This window comes from Carassius gibelio, chromosome B6, assembly GCF_023724105.1.
Source record: "Carassius gibelio isolate Cgi1373 ecotype wild population from Czech Republic chromosome B6, carGib1.2-hapl.c, whole genome shotgun sequence".
In the NCBI taxonomy this organism is placed as follows: Eukaryota; Metazoa; Chordata; class Actinopteri; order Cypriniformes; family Cyprinidae; genus Carassius; species Carassius gibelio.
Window position 1 is genome coordinate 14,285,107 of NC_068401.1, and position 10,420 is coordinate 14,295,526.

Here is a 10,420-nt window from a genome sequence, read left to right on the forward strand (position 1 = left end):
CAAAACGTGGGGATGTAGCTCAGTGGTAGAGCGCATGCTTTGCATGTATGAGGTCCTGGGTTCAATCCCCAGCATCTCCAAGCACTGTTTGCTGAGTTTAAGCAAAATAATTTTGCTTCTTTGCTCTAGTGTTTCACTACTGGATTTTTAGTGTTTGTTGAACAAAGAAGCAGCAATACTGCTCAAAAAGTGGGGATGTAGCTCAGTGGTAGAGCGCATGCTTCGCATGTATGAGGTCCTGGGTTCAATCCCCAGCATCTCCAAGCTCTGTTTAAAAACTTTCATGTGAGATTAAGAAAGAGAAAAGTGGTTTCTTTTCTCTGAAGTGTTACACGACTCGATTGTTACTGTTTGTTACACAAAGAAGCAGCAGGGATGATCGAAATGTGGGGATGTAGCTCAGTGGTAGAGCGCATGCTTTGCATGTATGAGGTCCTGGGTTCAATCCCCAGCATCTCCAAGCACTGTTGAATGACTTTAATGTGAGATTAAGAAAGAGAAAAGTGGCTTCTTTTCTCTGAAGTGTTACATGACTCGATTGTTACTGTTTGTTACACAAAGAAGCAGCAGGGATGATTGAAATGTGGGGATGTAGCTCAGTGGTAGAGCGCATGCTTTGCATGTATGAGGTCCTGGGTTCAATCCCCAGCATCTCCAAGCACTGTTGAATGACTTTCATGTGAGATTAAGAAAGAGAAAAGTGGCTTCTATTCTCTGAAGTGTTACACGACTCGATTGTTACTGTTTGTTACACAAAGAAGCAGCAGGGCTGACTGAAATGTGGGGATGTAGCTCAGTGGTAGAGCGCATGCTTTGCATGTATGAGGTCCTGGGTTCAATACCCAGCATCTCCAAGCACTGTTTGTTGTGTTTAAGCAAAATAGTTTAGCTTCTTTGCTCTAGTGTTACACTACTGGATTGTTAGTGTTTGTTGAACAAAGAAGCAGCAATGCTGCTCATAACATTGGGATGTAGCTCAGTGGTAGAGCGCATGCTTAGCATGTATGAGGTCCTGGGTCCAATCCCCAGCATCTCCAAGCAATGTTTAATGACTTTCATGTGAGATTAAGAAAAAATATGTTGCTTCTTTCCCCTAAATTCTTACATGACTAGATTGATAGTGTTTGTAAAAGAAAGAAGCAGCAAAGTTCTATGTTAAATGGGGATGTAGCTCAGAGGTAGATTGCCTCTTTTGCATGTATTTGCCCAGCATCCCCAAGCACTGTTTGCTGAGTTTAAGCAAAATAATTTTGCTTCTTTGCTCTAGTGTTACACTACTGGATTGTTAGTGTTTGTTGAACAAAGAAGCAGCAATGCTGCTCAAAATATGGGGATGTAGCTCAGTGTTAGAGCACATGCTTTGCATGTGTGAGGTCCTGGGTTCAATCCCCAGCATCTCCAAGCACTGTTTGCTGAGTTTAAGCAAAATAATTTTGCTTCTTTGCTCTAGTGTTTCACTACTGGATTTTTAGTGTTTGTTGAAGAAAGAAGCAGCAATACTACTCAAAACGTGGGGATGTAGCTCAGTGGTAGAGCGCATGCTTTGCATGTATGAGGTCCTGGGTTCAATCCCCAGCATCTCCAAGCACTGTTTGCTGAGTTTAAGCAAAATAATTTTGCTTCTTTGCTCTAGTGTTTCACTACTGGATTTTTAGTGTTTGTTGAACAAAGAAGCAGCAATACTGCTCAAAAAGTGGGGATGTAGCTCAGTGGTAGAGCGCATGCTTCGCATGTATGAGGTCCTGGGTTCAATCCCCAGCATCTCCAAGCTCTGTTTAAAAACTTTCATGTGAGATTAAGAAAGAGAAAAGTGGTTTCTTTTCTCTGAAGTGTTACACGACTCGATTGTTACTGTTTGTTACACAAAGAAGCAGCAGGGATGATCGAAATGTGGGGATGTAGCTCAGTGGTAGAGCGCATGCTTTGCATGTATGAGGTCCTGGGTTCAATCCCCAGCATCTCCAAGCACTGTTGAATGACTTTAATGTGAGATTAAGAAAGAGAAAAGTGGCTTCTTTTCTCTGAAGTGTTACATGACTCGATTGTTACTGTTTGTTACACAAAGAAGCAGCAGGGATGATTGAAATGTGGGGATGTAGCTCAGTGGTAGAGCGCATGCTTTGCATGTATGAGGTCCTGGGTTCAATCCCCAGCATCTCCAAGCACTGTTGAATGACTTTCATGTGAGATTAAGAAAGAGAAAAGTGGCTTCTATTCTCTGAAGTGTTACACGACTCGATTGTTACTGTTTGTTACACAAAGAAGCAGCAGGGCTGACTGAAATGTGGGGATGTAGCTCAGTGGTAGAGCGCATGCTTTGCATGTATGAGGTCCTGGGTTCAATACCCAGCATCTCCAAGCACTGTTTGTTGTGTTCAAGCAAAATAGTTTAGCTTCTTTGCTCTAGTGTTACACTACTGGATTGTTAGTGTTTGTTGAACAAAGAAGCAGCAATGCTGCTCATAACATTGGGATGTAGCTCAGTGGTAGAGCGCATGCTTAGCATGTATGAGGTCCTGGGTCCAATCCCCAGCATCTCCAAGCAATGTTTAATGACTTTCATGTGAGATTAAGAAAAAATATGTTGCTTCTTTCCCCTAAATTCTTACATGACTAGATTGATAGTGTTTGTAAAAGAAAGAAGCAGCAAAGTTCTATGTTAAATGGGGATGTAGCTCAGAGGTAGATTGCCTCTTTTGCATGTATTTGCCCAGCATCCCCAAGCACTGTTTGCTGAGTTTAAGCAAAATAATTTTGCTTCTTTGCTCTAGTGTTACACTACTGGATTGTTAATGTTTGTTGAACAAAGAAGCAGCAATGCTGCTCAAAATATGGGGATGTAGCTCAGTGTTAGAGCACATGCTTTGCATGTGTGAGGTCCTGGGTTCAATCCCCAGCATCTCCAAGCACTGTTTGCTGAGTTTAAGCAAAATAATTTTGCTTCTTTGCTCTAGTGTTTCACTACTGGATTGTTAGTGTTTGTTGAACAAAGAAGCAGCAATGCTGCTTAAAAAGTGGGGATGTAGCTCAGTGGTAGAGCGCATGCTTCGCATGTATGAGGTCCTGGGTTCAATCCCCAGCATCTCCAAGCAATGTTTAATGACTTTCAAGTGAGATTAAGAAAGAGAAAAGTGGTTTCTTTTCTCTCAATTGTTACACTACTGGATTGTTACTGTTTGTTACACAAAGAAGCAGCAGGGCTTATTGAAATGTGGGGATGTAGCTCAGTGGTAGAGCGCATGCTTTGCATGTATGAGGTCCTGGGTTCAATCCCCAGCATCTCCAAACACTGTTTGCTGAGTTTAAGCAAAATAATTTTGTTTCTTTGCTCTAGTGTTTCACTACTGGATTGTTAGTGTTTGTTGAACAAAGAAGCAGCACAGCTGCTCAAAACGTGGGGATGTAGCTCAGTGGTAGAGCGCATGCTTTGCATGTATGAGGTCCTGGGTTCAATCCCCAGCATCTCCAAGCTCTGTTTAAAAACTTTCATGTGAGATTAAGAAAGAGAAAAGTGGCTTCTTTTCTCTGAAGTGTTACACGACTCGATTGTTACTGTTTGTTACACAAAGAAGCAGCAGGGATGATTGAAATGTGGGGATGTAGCTCAGTGGTAGAGCGCATGCTTTGCATGTATGAGGTCCTGGGTTCAATCCCCAGCATCTCCAAACACTGTTTGCTGAGTTTAAGCAAAATAATTTTGCTTCTTTGCTCTAGTGTTTCACTACTGGATTGTTAGTGTTTGTTGAACAAAGAAGCAGCAATGCTGCTTAAAAAGTGGGGATGTAGCTCAGTGGTAGAGCGCATGCTTTGCATGTATGAGGTCCTGGGTTCAATCCCCAGCATCTCCAAGCACTGTTTAATGACTTTCATGTGAGATTAAGAAAGAGAAAAGTGGCTTCTTTTCTCTGAATTGTTAAACGACTGGATTGTTACTGTTTGTTACACAAAGAAGCAGCAGGGCTGATTGAAATGTGGGGATGTAGCTCAGTGGTAGAGCGCATGCTTTGCATGTATGAGGTCCTGGTTTCAATCCCTAGCATCTCCAAGCACTGTTTGCTGAGTTTAAGCAAAATAATTTTGCTTCTTTGCTCTAGTGTTTCACTACTGGATTGTTAGTGTTTGTTGAACAAAGAGGCAGCAATGCGGCTCAAAAAGTGGGGATGTAGCTCAGTGGTAGAGCGCATGCTTTGCATGTATGAGGTCCTGGGTTCAATCCCCAGCATCTCCAAGCACTGATGAATGACTTTCATGTGAGATTAAGAAAGAGAAAAGTGGCTTCTTTTCTCTGAAGTGTTACACGACTCGATTGTTACTGTTTGTTACACAAAGAAGCAGAAGGGGCTGATTGAAATGTGGGGATGTAGCTCAGTGGTAGAGCGCATGCTTTGCATGTATGAGGTCCTGGGTTCAATACCCAGCATCTCCAAGCACTGTTTGCTGTGTTTAAGCAAAATAGTTTAGCTTCTTTGCTCTAGTGTTACACTACTGGATTGTTAGTGTTTGTTGAACAAAGAAGCAGCAATGCTGCTCATAACATGGGGATGTAGCTCAGTGGTAGAGCGCATGCTTAGCATGTATGAGGTCCTGGGTCCAATCCCCAGTATCTCCAAGCAATGTTTAATGACTTTCATGTGAGATTAAGAAAAAATATGTTGCTTCTTTCCCCTAAATTCTTACATGACTAGATTGATAGTGTTTGTAAAAGAAAGAAGCAGCAAAGTTCTATGTTAAATGGGGATGTAGCTCAGAGGTAGATTGCCTCTTTTGCATGTATTTGCCCAGCATCCCCAAGCACTGTTTGCTGAGTTTAAGCAAAATAATTTTGCTTCTTTGCTCTAGTGTTACACTACTGGATTGTTAGTGTTTGTTGAACAAAGAAGCAGCAATGCTGCTCAAAATATGGGGATGTAGCTCAGTGTTAGAGCACATGCTTTGCATGTGTGAGGTCCTGGGTTCAATCCCCAGCATCTCCAAGCACTGTTTGCTGAGTTTAAGCAAAATAATTTTGCTTCTTTGCTCTAGTGTTTCACTACTGGATTTTTAGTGTTTGTTGAACAAAGAAGCAGCAATACTGCTCAAAAAGTGGGGATGTAGCTCAGTGGTAGAGCGCATGCTTCGCATGTATGAGGTCCTGGGTTCAATCCCCAGCATCTCCAAGCTCTGTTTAAAAACTTTCATGTGAGATTAAGAAAGAGAAAAGTGGCTTCTTTTCTCTGAAGTGTTACACGACTCGATTGTTACTGTTTGTTACACAAAGAAGCAGCAGGGATGATCGAAATGTGGGGATGTAGCTCAGTGGTAGAGCGCATGCTTTGCATGTATGAGGTCCTGGGTTCAATCCCCAGCATCTCCAAACACTGTTTGCTGAGTTTAAGCAAAATAATTTTGCTTCTTTGCTCTAGTGTTTCACTACTGGATTGTTAGTGTTTGTTGAACAAAGAAGCAGCAATGCTGCTTAAAAAGTGGGGATGTAGCTCAGTGGATGTAGCTCCAAGCACTTTTGAATGACTTTAATGTGAGATTAAGAAAGAGAAAAGTGGCTTCTTTTCTCTGAAGTGTTACACGACTCGATTGTTACTGTTTGTTACACAAAGAAGCAGCAGGGATGATTGAAATGTGGGGATGTAGCTCAGTGGTAGAGCGCATGCTTTGCATGTATGAGGTCCTGGGTTCAATCCCCAGCATCTCCAAGCACTGTTGAATGACTTTCATGTGAGATTAAGAAAGAGAAAAGTGGCTTCTTTTCTCTGAAGTGTTACACGATTCGATTGTTACTGTTTGTTACACAAAGAAGCAGCAGGGCTGATTGAAATGTGGGGATGTAGCTCAGTGGTAGAGCGCATGCTTTGCATGTATGAGGTCCTGGGTTCAATACCCAGCATCTCCAAGCACTGTTTGCTGTGTTTAAGCAAAATAGTTTAGCTTCTTTGCTCTAGTGTTACACTACTGGATTGTTAGTGTTTGTTGAACAAAGAAGCAGCAATGCTGCTCATAACATGGGGATGTAGCTCAGTGGTAGAGCGCATGCTTAGCATGTATGAGGTCCTGGGTCCAATCCCCAGCATCTCCAAGCAATGTTTAATGACTTTCATGTGAGATTAAGAAAAAATATGTTGCTTCTTTCCCCTAAATTCTTACATGACTAGATTGATAGTGTTTGTAAAAGAAAGAAGCAGCAAAGTTCTATGTTAAATGGGGATGTAGCTCAGAGGTAGATTGCCTCTTTTGCATGTATTTGCCCAGCATCCCCAAGCACTGTTTGCTGAGTTTAAGCAAAATAATTTTGCTTCTTTGCTCTAGTGTTACAAAACTGGATTGTTAGTGTTTGTTGAACAAAGAAGCAGCAATGCTGCTCAAAATATGGGGATGTAGCTCAGTGTTAGAGCACATGCTTTGCATGTGTGAGGTCCTGGGTTCAATCCCCAGCATCTCCAAGCACTGTTTGCTGAGTTTAAGCAAAATAATTTTGCTTCTTTGCTCTAGTGTTTCACTACTGGATTTTTAGTGTTTGTTGAATAAAGAAGCAGCAATACTACTCAAAACGTGGGGATGTAGCTCAGTGGTAGAGCGCATGCTTTGCATGTATGAGGTCCTGGGTTCAATCCCCAGCATCTCCAAGCTCTGTTTAAAAACTTTCATGTGAGATTAAGAAAGAGAAAAGTGGCTTCTTTTCTCTGAAGTGTTACACGACTCGATTGTTACTGTTTGTTACACAAAGAAGCAGCAGGGATGATTGAAATGTGGGGATGTAGCTCAGTGGTAGAGCGCATGCTTTGCATGTATGAGGTCCTGGGTTCAATCCCCAGCATCTCCAAGCACTGTTGAATGACTTTCATGTGAGATTAAGAAAGAGAAAAGTGGCTTCTTTTCTCTGAAGTGTTACACGACTCGATTGTTACTGTTTGTTACACAAAGAAGCAGCAGGGATGATTGAAATGTGGGGATGTAGCTCAGTGGTAGAGCGCATGCTTTGCATGTATGAGGTCCTGGGTTCAATCCCCAGCATCTCCAAGCTCTGTTTAAAAACTTTCATGTGAGATTAAGAAAGAGAAAAGTGGCTTCTTTTCTCTGAAGTGTTACACGACTCGATTGTTACTGTTTGTTACACAAAGAAGCAGCAGGGATGATTGAAATGTGGGGATGTAGCTCAGTGGTAGAGCGCATGCTTTGCATGTATGAGGTCCTGGGTTCAATCCCCAGCATCTCCAAACACTGTTTGCTGAGTTTAAGCAAAATAATTTTGCTTCTTTGCTCTAGTGTTTCACTACTGGATTGTTAGTGTTTGTTGAACAAAGAAGCAGCAATGCTGCTTAAAAAGTGGGGATGTAGCTCAGTGGTAGAGCGCATGCTTTGCATGTATGAGGTCCTGGGTTCAATCCCCAGCATCTCCAAGCACTGTTTAATGACTTTCATGTGAGATTAAGAAAGAGAAAAGTGGCTTCTTTTCTCTGAATTGTTAAACGACTGGATTGTTACTGTTTGTTACACAAAGAAGCAGCAGGGCTGATTGAAATGTGGGGATGTAGCTCAGTGGTAGAGCGCATGCTTTGCATGTATGAGGTCCTGGTTTCAATCCCTAGCATCTCCAAGCACTGTTTGCTGAGTTTAAGCAAAATAATTTTGCTTCTTTGCTCTAGTGTTTCACTACTGGATTGTTAGTGTTTGTTGAACAAAGAGGCAGCAATGCGGCTCAAAAAGTGGGGATGTAGCTCAGTGGTAGAGCGCATGCTTTGCATGTATGAGGTCCTGGGTTCAATCCCCAGCATCTCCAAGCACTGTTGAATGACTTTCATGTGAGATTAAGAAAGAGAAAAGTCCTAACACTTCTCTGAAGTGTTACACGACTCGATTGTTACTGTTTGTTACACAAAGAAGCAGAAGGGGCTGATTGAAATGTGGGGATGTAGCTCAGTGGTAGAGCGCATGCTTTGCATGTATGAGGTCCTGGGTTCAATACCCAGCATCTCCAAGCACTGTTTGCTGTGTTTAAGCAAAATAGTTTAGCTTCTTTGCTCTAGTGTTACACTACTGGATTGTTAGTGTTTGTTGAACAAAGAAGCAGCAATGCTGCTCATAACATGGGGATGTAGCTCAGTGGTAGAGCGCATGCTTAGCATGTATGAGGTCCTGGGTCCAATCCCCAGTATCTCCAAGCAATGTTTAATGACTTTCATGTGAGATTAAGAAAAAATATGTTGCTTCTTTCCCCTAAATTCTTACATGACTAGATTGATAGTGTTTGTAAAAGAAAGAAGCAGCAAAGTTCTATGTTAAATGGGGATGTAGCTCAGAGGTAGATTGCCTCTTTTGCATGTATTTGCCCAGCATCCCCAAGCACTGTTTGCTGAGTTTAAGCAAAATAATTTTGCTTCTTTGCTCTAGTGTTACACTACTGGATTGTTAGTGTTTGTTGAACAAAGAAGCAGCAATGCTGCTCAAAATATGGGGATGTAGCTCAGTGTTAGAGCACATGCTTTGCATGTGTGAGGTCCTGGGTTCAATCCCCAGCATCTCCAAGCACTGTTTGCTGAGTTTAAGCAAAATAATTTTGCTTCTTTGCTCTAGTGTTTCACTACTGGATTGTTAGTGTTTGTTGAACAAAGAGGCAGCAATGCTGCTTAAAAAGTGGGGATGTAGCTCAGTGGTAGAGCGCATGCTTTGCATGTATGAGGTCCTGGGTTCAATCCCCAGCATCTCCAAGCACTGTTTAATGACTTTCATGTGAGATTAAGAAAGAGAAAAGTGGCTTCTTTTCTCTGAATTGTTAAACGACTGGATTGTTACTGTTTGTTACACAAAGAAGCAGCAGGGCTGATTGAAATGTGGGGATGTAGCTCAGTGGTAGAGCGCATGCTTTGCATGTATGAGGTCCTGGTTTCAATCCCTAGCATCTCCAAGCACTGTTTGCTGAGTTTAAGCAAAATAATTTTGCTTCTTTGCTCTAGTGTTTCACTACTGGATTGTTAGTGTTTGTTGAACAAAGAGGCAGCAATGCGGCTCAAAAAGTGGGGATGTAGCTCAGTGGTAGAGCGCATGCTTTGCATGTATGAGGTCCTGGGTTCAATCCCCAGCATCTCCAAGCACTGTTGAATGACTTTCATGTGAGATTAAGAAAGAGAAAAGTGGCTTCTTTTCTCTGAAGTGTTACACGACTCGATTGTTACTGTTTGTTACACGAAGAAGCAGAAGGGGCTGATTGAAATGTGGGGATGTAGCTCAGTGGTAGAGCGCATGCTTTGCATGTATGAGGTCCTGGGTTCAATACCCAGCATCTCCAAGCACTGTTTGCTGTGTTTAAGCAAAATAGTTTAGCTTCTTTGCTCTAGTGTTACACTACTGGATTGTTAGTGTTTGTTGAACAAAGAAGCAGCAATGCTGCTCATAACATGGGGATGTAGCTCAGTGGTAGAGCGCATGCTTAGCATGTATGAGGTCCTGGGTCCAATCCCCAGTATCTCCAAGCAATGTTTAATGACTTTCATGTGAGATTAAGAAAAAATATGTTGCTTCTTTCCCCTAAATTCTTACATGACTAGATTGATAGTGTTTGTAAAAGAAAGAAGCAGCAAAGTTCTATGTTAAATGGGGATGTAGCTCAGAGGTAGATTGCCTCTTTTGCATGTATTTGCCCAGCATCCCCAAGCACTGTTTGCTGAGTTTAAGCAAAATAATTTTGCTTCTTTGCTCTAGTGTTACACTACTGGATTGTTAGTGTTTGTTGAACAAAGAAGCAGCAATGCTGCTCAAAATATGGGGATGTAGCTCAGTGTTAGAGCACATGCTTTGCATGTGTGAGGTCCTGGGTTCAATCCCCAGCATCTCCAAGCACTGTTTGCTGAGTTTAAGCAAAATAATTTTGCTTCTTTGCTCTAGTGTTTCACTACTGGATTTTTAGTGTTTGTTGAACAAAGAAGCAGCAATACTGCTCAAAAAGTGGGGATGTAGCTCAGTGGTAGAGCGCATGCTTCGCATGTATGAGGTCCTGGGTTCAATCCCCAGCATCTCCAAGCTCTGTTTAAAAACTTTCATGTGAGATTAAGAAAGAGAAAAGTGGCTTCTTTTCTCTGAAGTGTTACACGACTCGATTGTTACTGTTTGTTACACAAAGAAGCAGCAGGGATGATCAAAATGTGGGGATGTAGCTCAGTGGTAGAGCGCATGCTTTGCATGTATGAGGTCCTGGGTTCAATCCCCAGCATCTCCAAACACTGTTTGCTGAGTTTAAGCAAAATAATTTTGCTTCTTTGCTCTAGTGTTTCACTACTGGATTGTTAGTGTTTGTTGAACAAAGAAGCAGCAATGCTGCTTAAAAAGTGGGGATGTAGCTCAGTGGATGTAGCTCCAAGCACTTTTGAATGACTTTAATGTGAGATTAAGAAAGAGAAAAGTGGCTTCTTTTCTCTGAAGTGTTACACGACTC

The 10,420-nt window shown here is 42.0% G+C and overlaps 46 non-coding genes across 46 annotated transcripts; all 46 read left to right on the forward strand.

Moving 5' to 3' along the window:
• Positions 1 to 8: 8 nt before the first annotated feature.
• Positions 9 to 80, forward strand: trnaa-ugc (transfer RNA alanine (anticodon UGC)). Its single transcript has one exon. It is a non-coding gene; the product is annotated as a tRNA-Ala (tRNA).
• A 111-nt stretch (positions 81 to 191) lies between these two features.
• On the forward strand, positions 192 to 263 carry trnaa-cgc (transfer RNA alanine (anticodon CGC)). Its single transcript has one exon. It is a non-coding gene; the product is annotated as a tRNA-Ala (tRNA).
• Positions 264 to 388: 125 nt separating this feature from the next.
• Positions 389 to 460, forward strand: trnaa-ugc (transfer RNA alanine (anticodon UGC)). Its single transcript has one exon. It is a non-coding gene; the product is annotated as a tRNA-Ala (tRNA).
• A 125-nt stretch (positions 461 to 585) lies between these two features.
• On the forward strand, positions 586 to 657 carry trnaa-ugc (transfer RNA alanine (anticodon UGC)). The gene has a single exon. It is a non-coding gene; the product is annotated as a tRNA-Ala (tRNA).
• Positions 658 to 782: 125 nt separating this feature from the next.
• Positions 783 to 854, forward strand: trnaa-ugc (transfer RNA alanine (anticodon UGC)). Its single transcript has one exon. It is a non-coding gene; the product is annotated as a tRNA-Ala (tRNA).
• Positions 855 to 1,329: 475 nt separating this feature from the next.
• Positions 1,330 to 1,401, forward strand: trnaa-ugc (transfer RNA alanine (anticodon UGC)). Its single transcript has one exon. It is a non-coding gene; the product is annotated as a tRNA-Ala (tRNA).
• A 111-nt stretch (positions 1,402 to 1,512) lies between these two features.
• trnaa-ugc (transfer RNA alanine (anticodon UGC)) lies at positions 1,513 to 1,584 on the forward strand. Its single transcript has one exon. It is a non-coding gene; the product is annotated as a tRNA-Ala (tRNA).
• A 111-nt stretch (positions 1,585 to 1,695) lies between these two features.
• Positions 1,696 to 1,767, forward strand: trnaa-cgc (transfer RNA alanine (anticodon CGC)). The gene has a single exon. It is a non-coding gene; the product is annotated as a tRNA-Ala (tRNA).
• Positions 1,768 to 1,892: 125 nt separating this feature from the next.
• Positions 1,893 to 1,964, forward strand: trnaa-ugc (transfer RNA alanine (anticodon UGC)). The gene has a single exon. It is a non-coding gene; the product is annotated as a tRNA-Ala (tRNA).
• Positions 1,965 to 2,089: 125 nt separating this feature from the next.
• trnaa-ugc (transfer RNA alanine (anticodon UGC)) lies at positions 2,090 to 2,161 on the forward strand. The gene has a single exon. It is a non-coding gene; the product is annotated as a tRNA-Ala (tRNA).
• A 125-nt stretch (positions 2,162 to 2,286) lies between these two features.
• trnaa-ugc (transfer RNA alanine (anticodon UGC)) lies at positions 2,287 to 2,358 on the forward strand. Its single transcript has one exon. It is a non-coding gene; the product is annotated as a tRNA-Ala (tRNA).
• A 475-nt stretch (positions 2,359 to 2,833) lies between these two features.
• On the forward strand, positions 2,834 to 2,905 carry trnaa-ugc (transfer RNA alanine (anticodon UGC)). The gene has a single exon. It is a non-coding gene; the product is annotated as a tRNA-Ala (tRNA).
• Positions 2,906 to 3,016: 111 nt separating this feature from the next.
• trnaa-cgc (transfer RNA alanine (anticodon CGC)) lies at positions 3,017 to 3,088 on the forward strand. The gene has a single exon. It is a non-coding gene; the product is annotated as a tRNA-Ala (tRNA).
• Positions 3,089 to 3,213: 125 nt separating this feature from the next.
• Positions 3,214 to 3,285, forward strand: trnaa-ugc (transfer RNA alanine (anticodon UGC)). The gene has a single exon. It is a non-coding gene; the product is annotated as a tRNA-Ala (tRNA).
• A 111-nt stretch (positions 3,286 to 3,396) lies between these two features.
• Positions 3,397 to 3,468, forward strand: trnaa-ugc (transfer RNA alanine (anticodon UGC)). The gene has a single exon. It is a non-coding gene; the product is annotated as a tRNA-Ala (tRNA).
• Positions 3,469 to 3,593: 125 nt separating this feature from the next.
• trnaa-ugc (transfer RNA alanine (anticodon UGC)) lies at positions 3,594 to 3,665 on the forward strand. The gene has a single exon. It is a non-coding gene; the product is annotated as a tRNA-Ala (tRNA).
• A 111-nt stretch (positions 3,666 to 3,776) lies between these two features.
• trnaa-ugc (transfer RNA alanine (anticodon UGC)) lies at positions 3,777 to 3,848 on the forward strand. The gene has a single exon. It is a non-coding gene; the product is annotated as a tRNA-Ala (tRNA).
• Positions 3,849 to 3,973: 125 nt separating this feature from the next.
• Positions 3,974 to 4,045, forward strand: trnaa-ugc (transfer RNA alanine (anticodon UGC)). The gene has a single exon. It is a non-coding gene; the product is annotated as a tRNA-Ala (tRNA).
• Positions 4,046 to 4,156: 111 nt separating this feature from the next.
• trnaa-ugc (transfer RNA alanine (anticodon UGC)) lies at positions 4,157 to 4,228 on the forward strand. The gene has a single exon. It is a non-coding gene; the product is annotated as a tRNA-Ala (tRNA).
• Positions 4,229 to 4,354: 126 nt separating this feature from the next.
• On the forward strand, positions 4,355 to 4,426 carry trnaa-ugc (transfer RNA alanine (anticodon UGC)). The gene has a single exon. It is a non-coding gene; the product is annotated as a tRNA-Ala (tRNA).
• A 111-nt stretch (positions 4,427 to 4,537) lies between these two features.
• On the forward strand, positions 4,538 to 4,609 carry trnaa-agc (transfer RNA alanine (anticodon AGC)). Its single transcript has one exon. It is a non-coding gene; the product is annotated as a tRNA-Ala (tRNA).
• Positions 4,610 to 4,901: 292 nt separating this feature from the next.
• Positions 4,902 to 4,973, forward strand: trnaa-ugc (transfer RNA alanine (anticodon UGC)). Its single transcript has one exon. It is a non-coding gene; the product is annotated as a tRNA-Ala (tRNA).
• Positions 4,974 to 5,084: 111 nt separating this feature from the next.
• On the forward strand, positions 5,085 to 5,156 carry trnaa-cgc (transfer RNA alanine (anticodon CGC)). Its single transcript has one exon. It is a non-coding gene; the product is annotated as a tRNA-Ala (tRNA).
• Positions 5,157 to 5,281: 125 nt separating this feature from the next.
• trnaa-ugc (transfer RNA alanine (anticodon UGC)) lies at positions 5,282 to 5,353 on the forward strand. Its single transcript has one exon. It is a non-coding gene; the product is annotated as a tRNA-Ala (tRNA).
• A 265-nt stretch (positions 5,354 to 5,618) lies between these two features.
• trnaa-ugc (transfer RNA alanine (anticodon UGC)) lies at positions 5,619 to 5,690 on the forward strand. The gene has a single exon. It is a non-coding gene; the product is annotated as a tRNA-Ala (tRNA).
• A 125-nt stretch (positions 5,691 to 5,815) lies between these two features.
• trnaa-ugc (transfer RNA alanine (anticodon UGC)) lies at positions 5,816 to 5,887 on the forward strand. The gene has a single exon. It is a non-coding gene; the product is annotated as a tRNA-Ala (tRNA).
• Positions 5,888 to 5,998: 111 nt separating this feature from the next.
• Positions 5,999 to 6,070, forward strand: trnaa-agc (transfer RNA alanine (anticodon AGC)). Its single transcript has one exon. It is a non-coding gene; the product is annotated as a tRNA-Ala (tRNA).
• Positions 6,071 to 6,362: 292 nt separating this feature from the next.
• trnaa-ugc (transfer RNA alanine (anticodon UGC)) lies at positions 6,363 to 6,434 on the forward strand. Its single transcript has one exon. It is a non-coding gene; the product is annotated as a tRNA-Ala (tRNA).
• A 111-nt stretch (positions 6,435 to 6,545) lies between these two features.
• Positions 6,546 to 6,617, forward strand: trnaa-ugc (transfer RNA alanine (anticodon UGC)). The gene has a single exon. It is a non-coding gene; the product is annotated as a tRNA-Ala (tRNA).
• A 125-nt stretch (positions 6,618 to 6,742) lies between these two features.
• On the forward strand, positions 6,743 to 6,814 carry trnaa-ugc (transfer RNA alanine (anticodon UGC)). Its single transcript has one exon. It is a non-coding gene; the product is annotated as a tRNA-Ala (tRNA).
• A 125-nt stretch (positions 6,815 to 6,939) lies between these two features.
• On the forward strand, positions 6,940 to 7,011 carry trnaa-ugc (transfer RNA alanine (anticodon UGC)). The gene has a single exon. It is a non-coding gene; the product is annotated as a tRNA-Ala (tRNA).
• Positions 7,012 to 7,136: 125 nt separating this feature from the next.
• trnaa-ugc (transfer RNA alanine (anticodon UGC)) lies at positions 7,137 to 7,208 on the forward strand. Its single transcript has one exon. It is a non-coding gene; the product is annotated as a tRNA-Ala (tRNA).
• Positions 7,209 to 7,319: 111 nt separating this feature from the next.
• On the forward strand, positions 7,320 to 7,391 carry trnaa-ugc (transfer RNA alanine (anticodon UGC)). Its single transcript has one exon. It is a non-coding gene; the product is annotated as a tRNA-Ala (tRNA).
• Positions 7,392 to 7,516: 125 nt separating this feature from the next.
• trnaa-ugc (transfer RNA alanine (anticodon UGC)) lies at positions 7,517 to 7,588 on the forward strand. The gene has a single exon. It is a non-coding gene; the product is annotated as a tRNA-Ala (tRNA).
• A 111-nt stretch (positions 7,589 to 7,699) lies between these two features.
• Positions 7,700 to 7,771, forward strand: trnaa-ugc (transfer RNA alanine (anticodon UGC)). Its single transcript has one exon. It is a non-coding gene; the product is annotated as a tRNA-Ala (tRNA).
• Positions 7,772 to 7,897: 126 nt separating this feature from the next.
• trnaa-ugc (transfer RNA alanine (anticodon UGC)) lies at positions 7,898 to 7,969 on the forward strand. Its single transcript has one exon. It is a non-coding gene; the product is annotated as a tRNA-Ala (tRNA).
• A 111-nt stretch (positions 7,970 to 8,080) lies between these two features.
• Positions 8,081 to 8,152, forward strand: trnaa-agc (transfer RNA alanine (anticodon AGC)). The gene has a single exon. It is a non-coding gene; the product is annotated as a tRNA-Ala (tRNA).
• A 292-nt stretch (positions 8,153 to 8,444) lies between these two features.
• On the forward strand, positions 8,445 to 8,516 carry trnaa-ugc (transfer RNA alanine (anticodon UGC)). Its single transcript has one exon. It is a non-coding gene; the product is annotated as a tRNA-Ala (tRNA).
• A 111-nt stretch (positions 8,517 to 8,627) lies between these two features.
• Positions 8,628 to 8,699, forward strand: trnaa-ugc (transfer RNA alanine (anticodon UGC)). The gene has a single exon. It is a non-coding gene; the product is annotated as a tRNA-Ala (tRNA).
• Positions 8,700 to 8,824: 125 nt separating this feature from the next.
• Positions 8,825 to 8,896, forward strand: trnaa-ugc (transfer RNA alanine (anticodon UGC)). Its single transcript has one exon. It is a non-coding gene; the product is annotated as a tRNA-Ala (tRNA).
• Positions 8,897 to 9,007: 111 nt separating this feature from the next.
• On the forward strand, positions 9,008 to 9,079 carry trnaa-ugc (transfer RNA alanine (anticodon UGC)). Its single transcript has one exon. It is a non-coding gene; the product is annotated as a tRNA-Ala (tRNA).
• A 126-nt stretch (positions 9,080 to 9,205) lies between these two features.
• On the forward strand, positions 9,206 to 9,277 carry trnaa-ugc (transfer RNA alanine (anticodon UGC)). The gene has a single exon. It is a non-coding gene; the product is annotated as a tRNA-Ala (tRNA).
• Positions 9,278 to 9,388: 111 nt separating this feature from the next.
• On the forward strand, positions 9,389 to 9,460 carry trnaa-agc (transfer RNA alanine (anticodon AGC)). Its single transcript has one exon. It is a non-coding gene; the product is annotated as a tRNA-Ala (tRNA).
• Positions 9,461 to 9,752: 292 nt separating this feature from the next.
• trnaa-ugc (transfer RNA alanine (anticodon UGC)) lies at positions 9,753 to 9,824 on the forward strand. Its single transcript has one exon. It is a non-coding gene; the product is annotated as a tRNA-Ala (tRNA).
• A 111-nt stretch (positions 9,825 to 9,935) lies between these two features.
• Positions 9,936 to 10,007, forward strand: trnaa-cgc (transfer RNA alanine (anticodon CGC)). Its single transcript has one exon. It is a non-coding gene; the product is annotated as a tRNA-Ala (tRNA).
• A 125-nt stretch (positions 10,008 to 10,132) lies between these two features.
• trnaa-ugc (transfer RNA alanine (anticodon UGC)) lies at positions 10,133 to 10,204 on the forward strand. Its single transcript has one exon. It is a non-coding gene; the product is annotated as a tRNA-Ala (tRNA).
• The last annotated feature ends 216 nt before the right edge of the window (positions 10,205 to 10,420 follow it).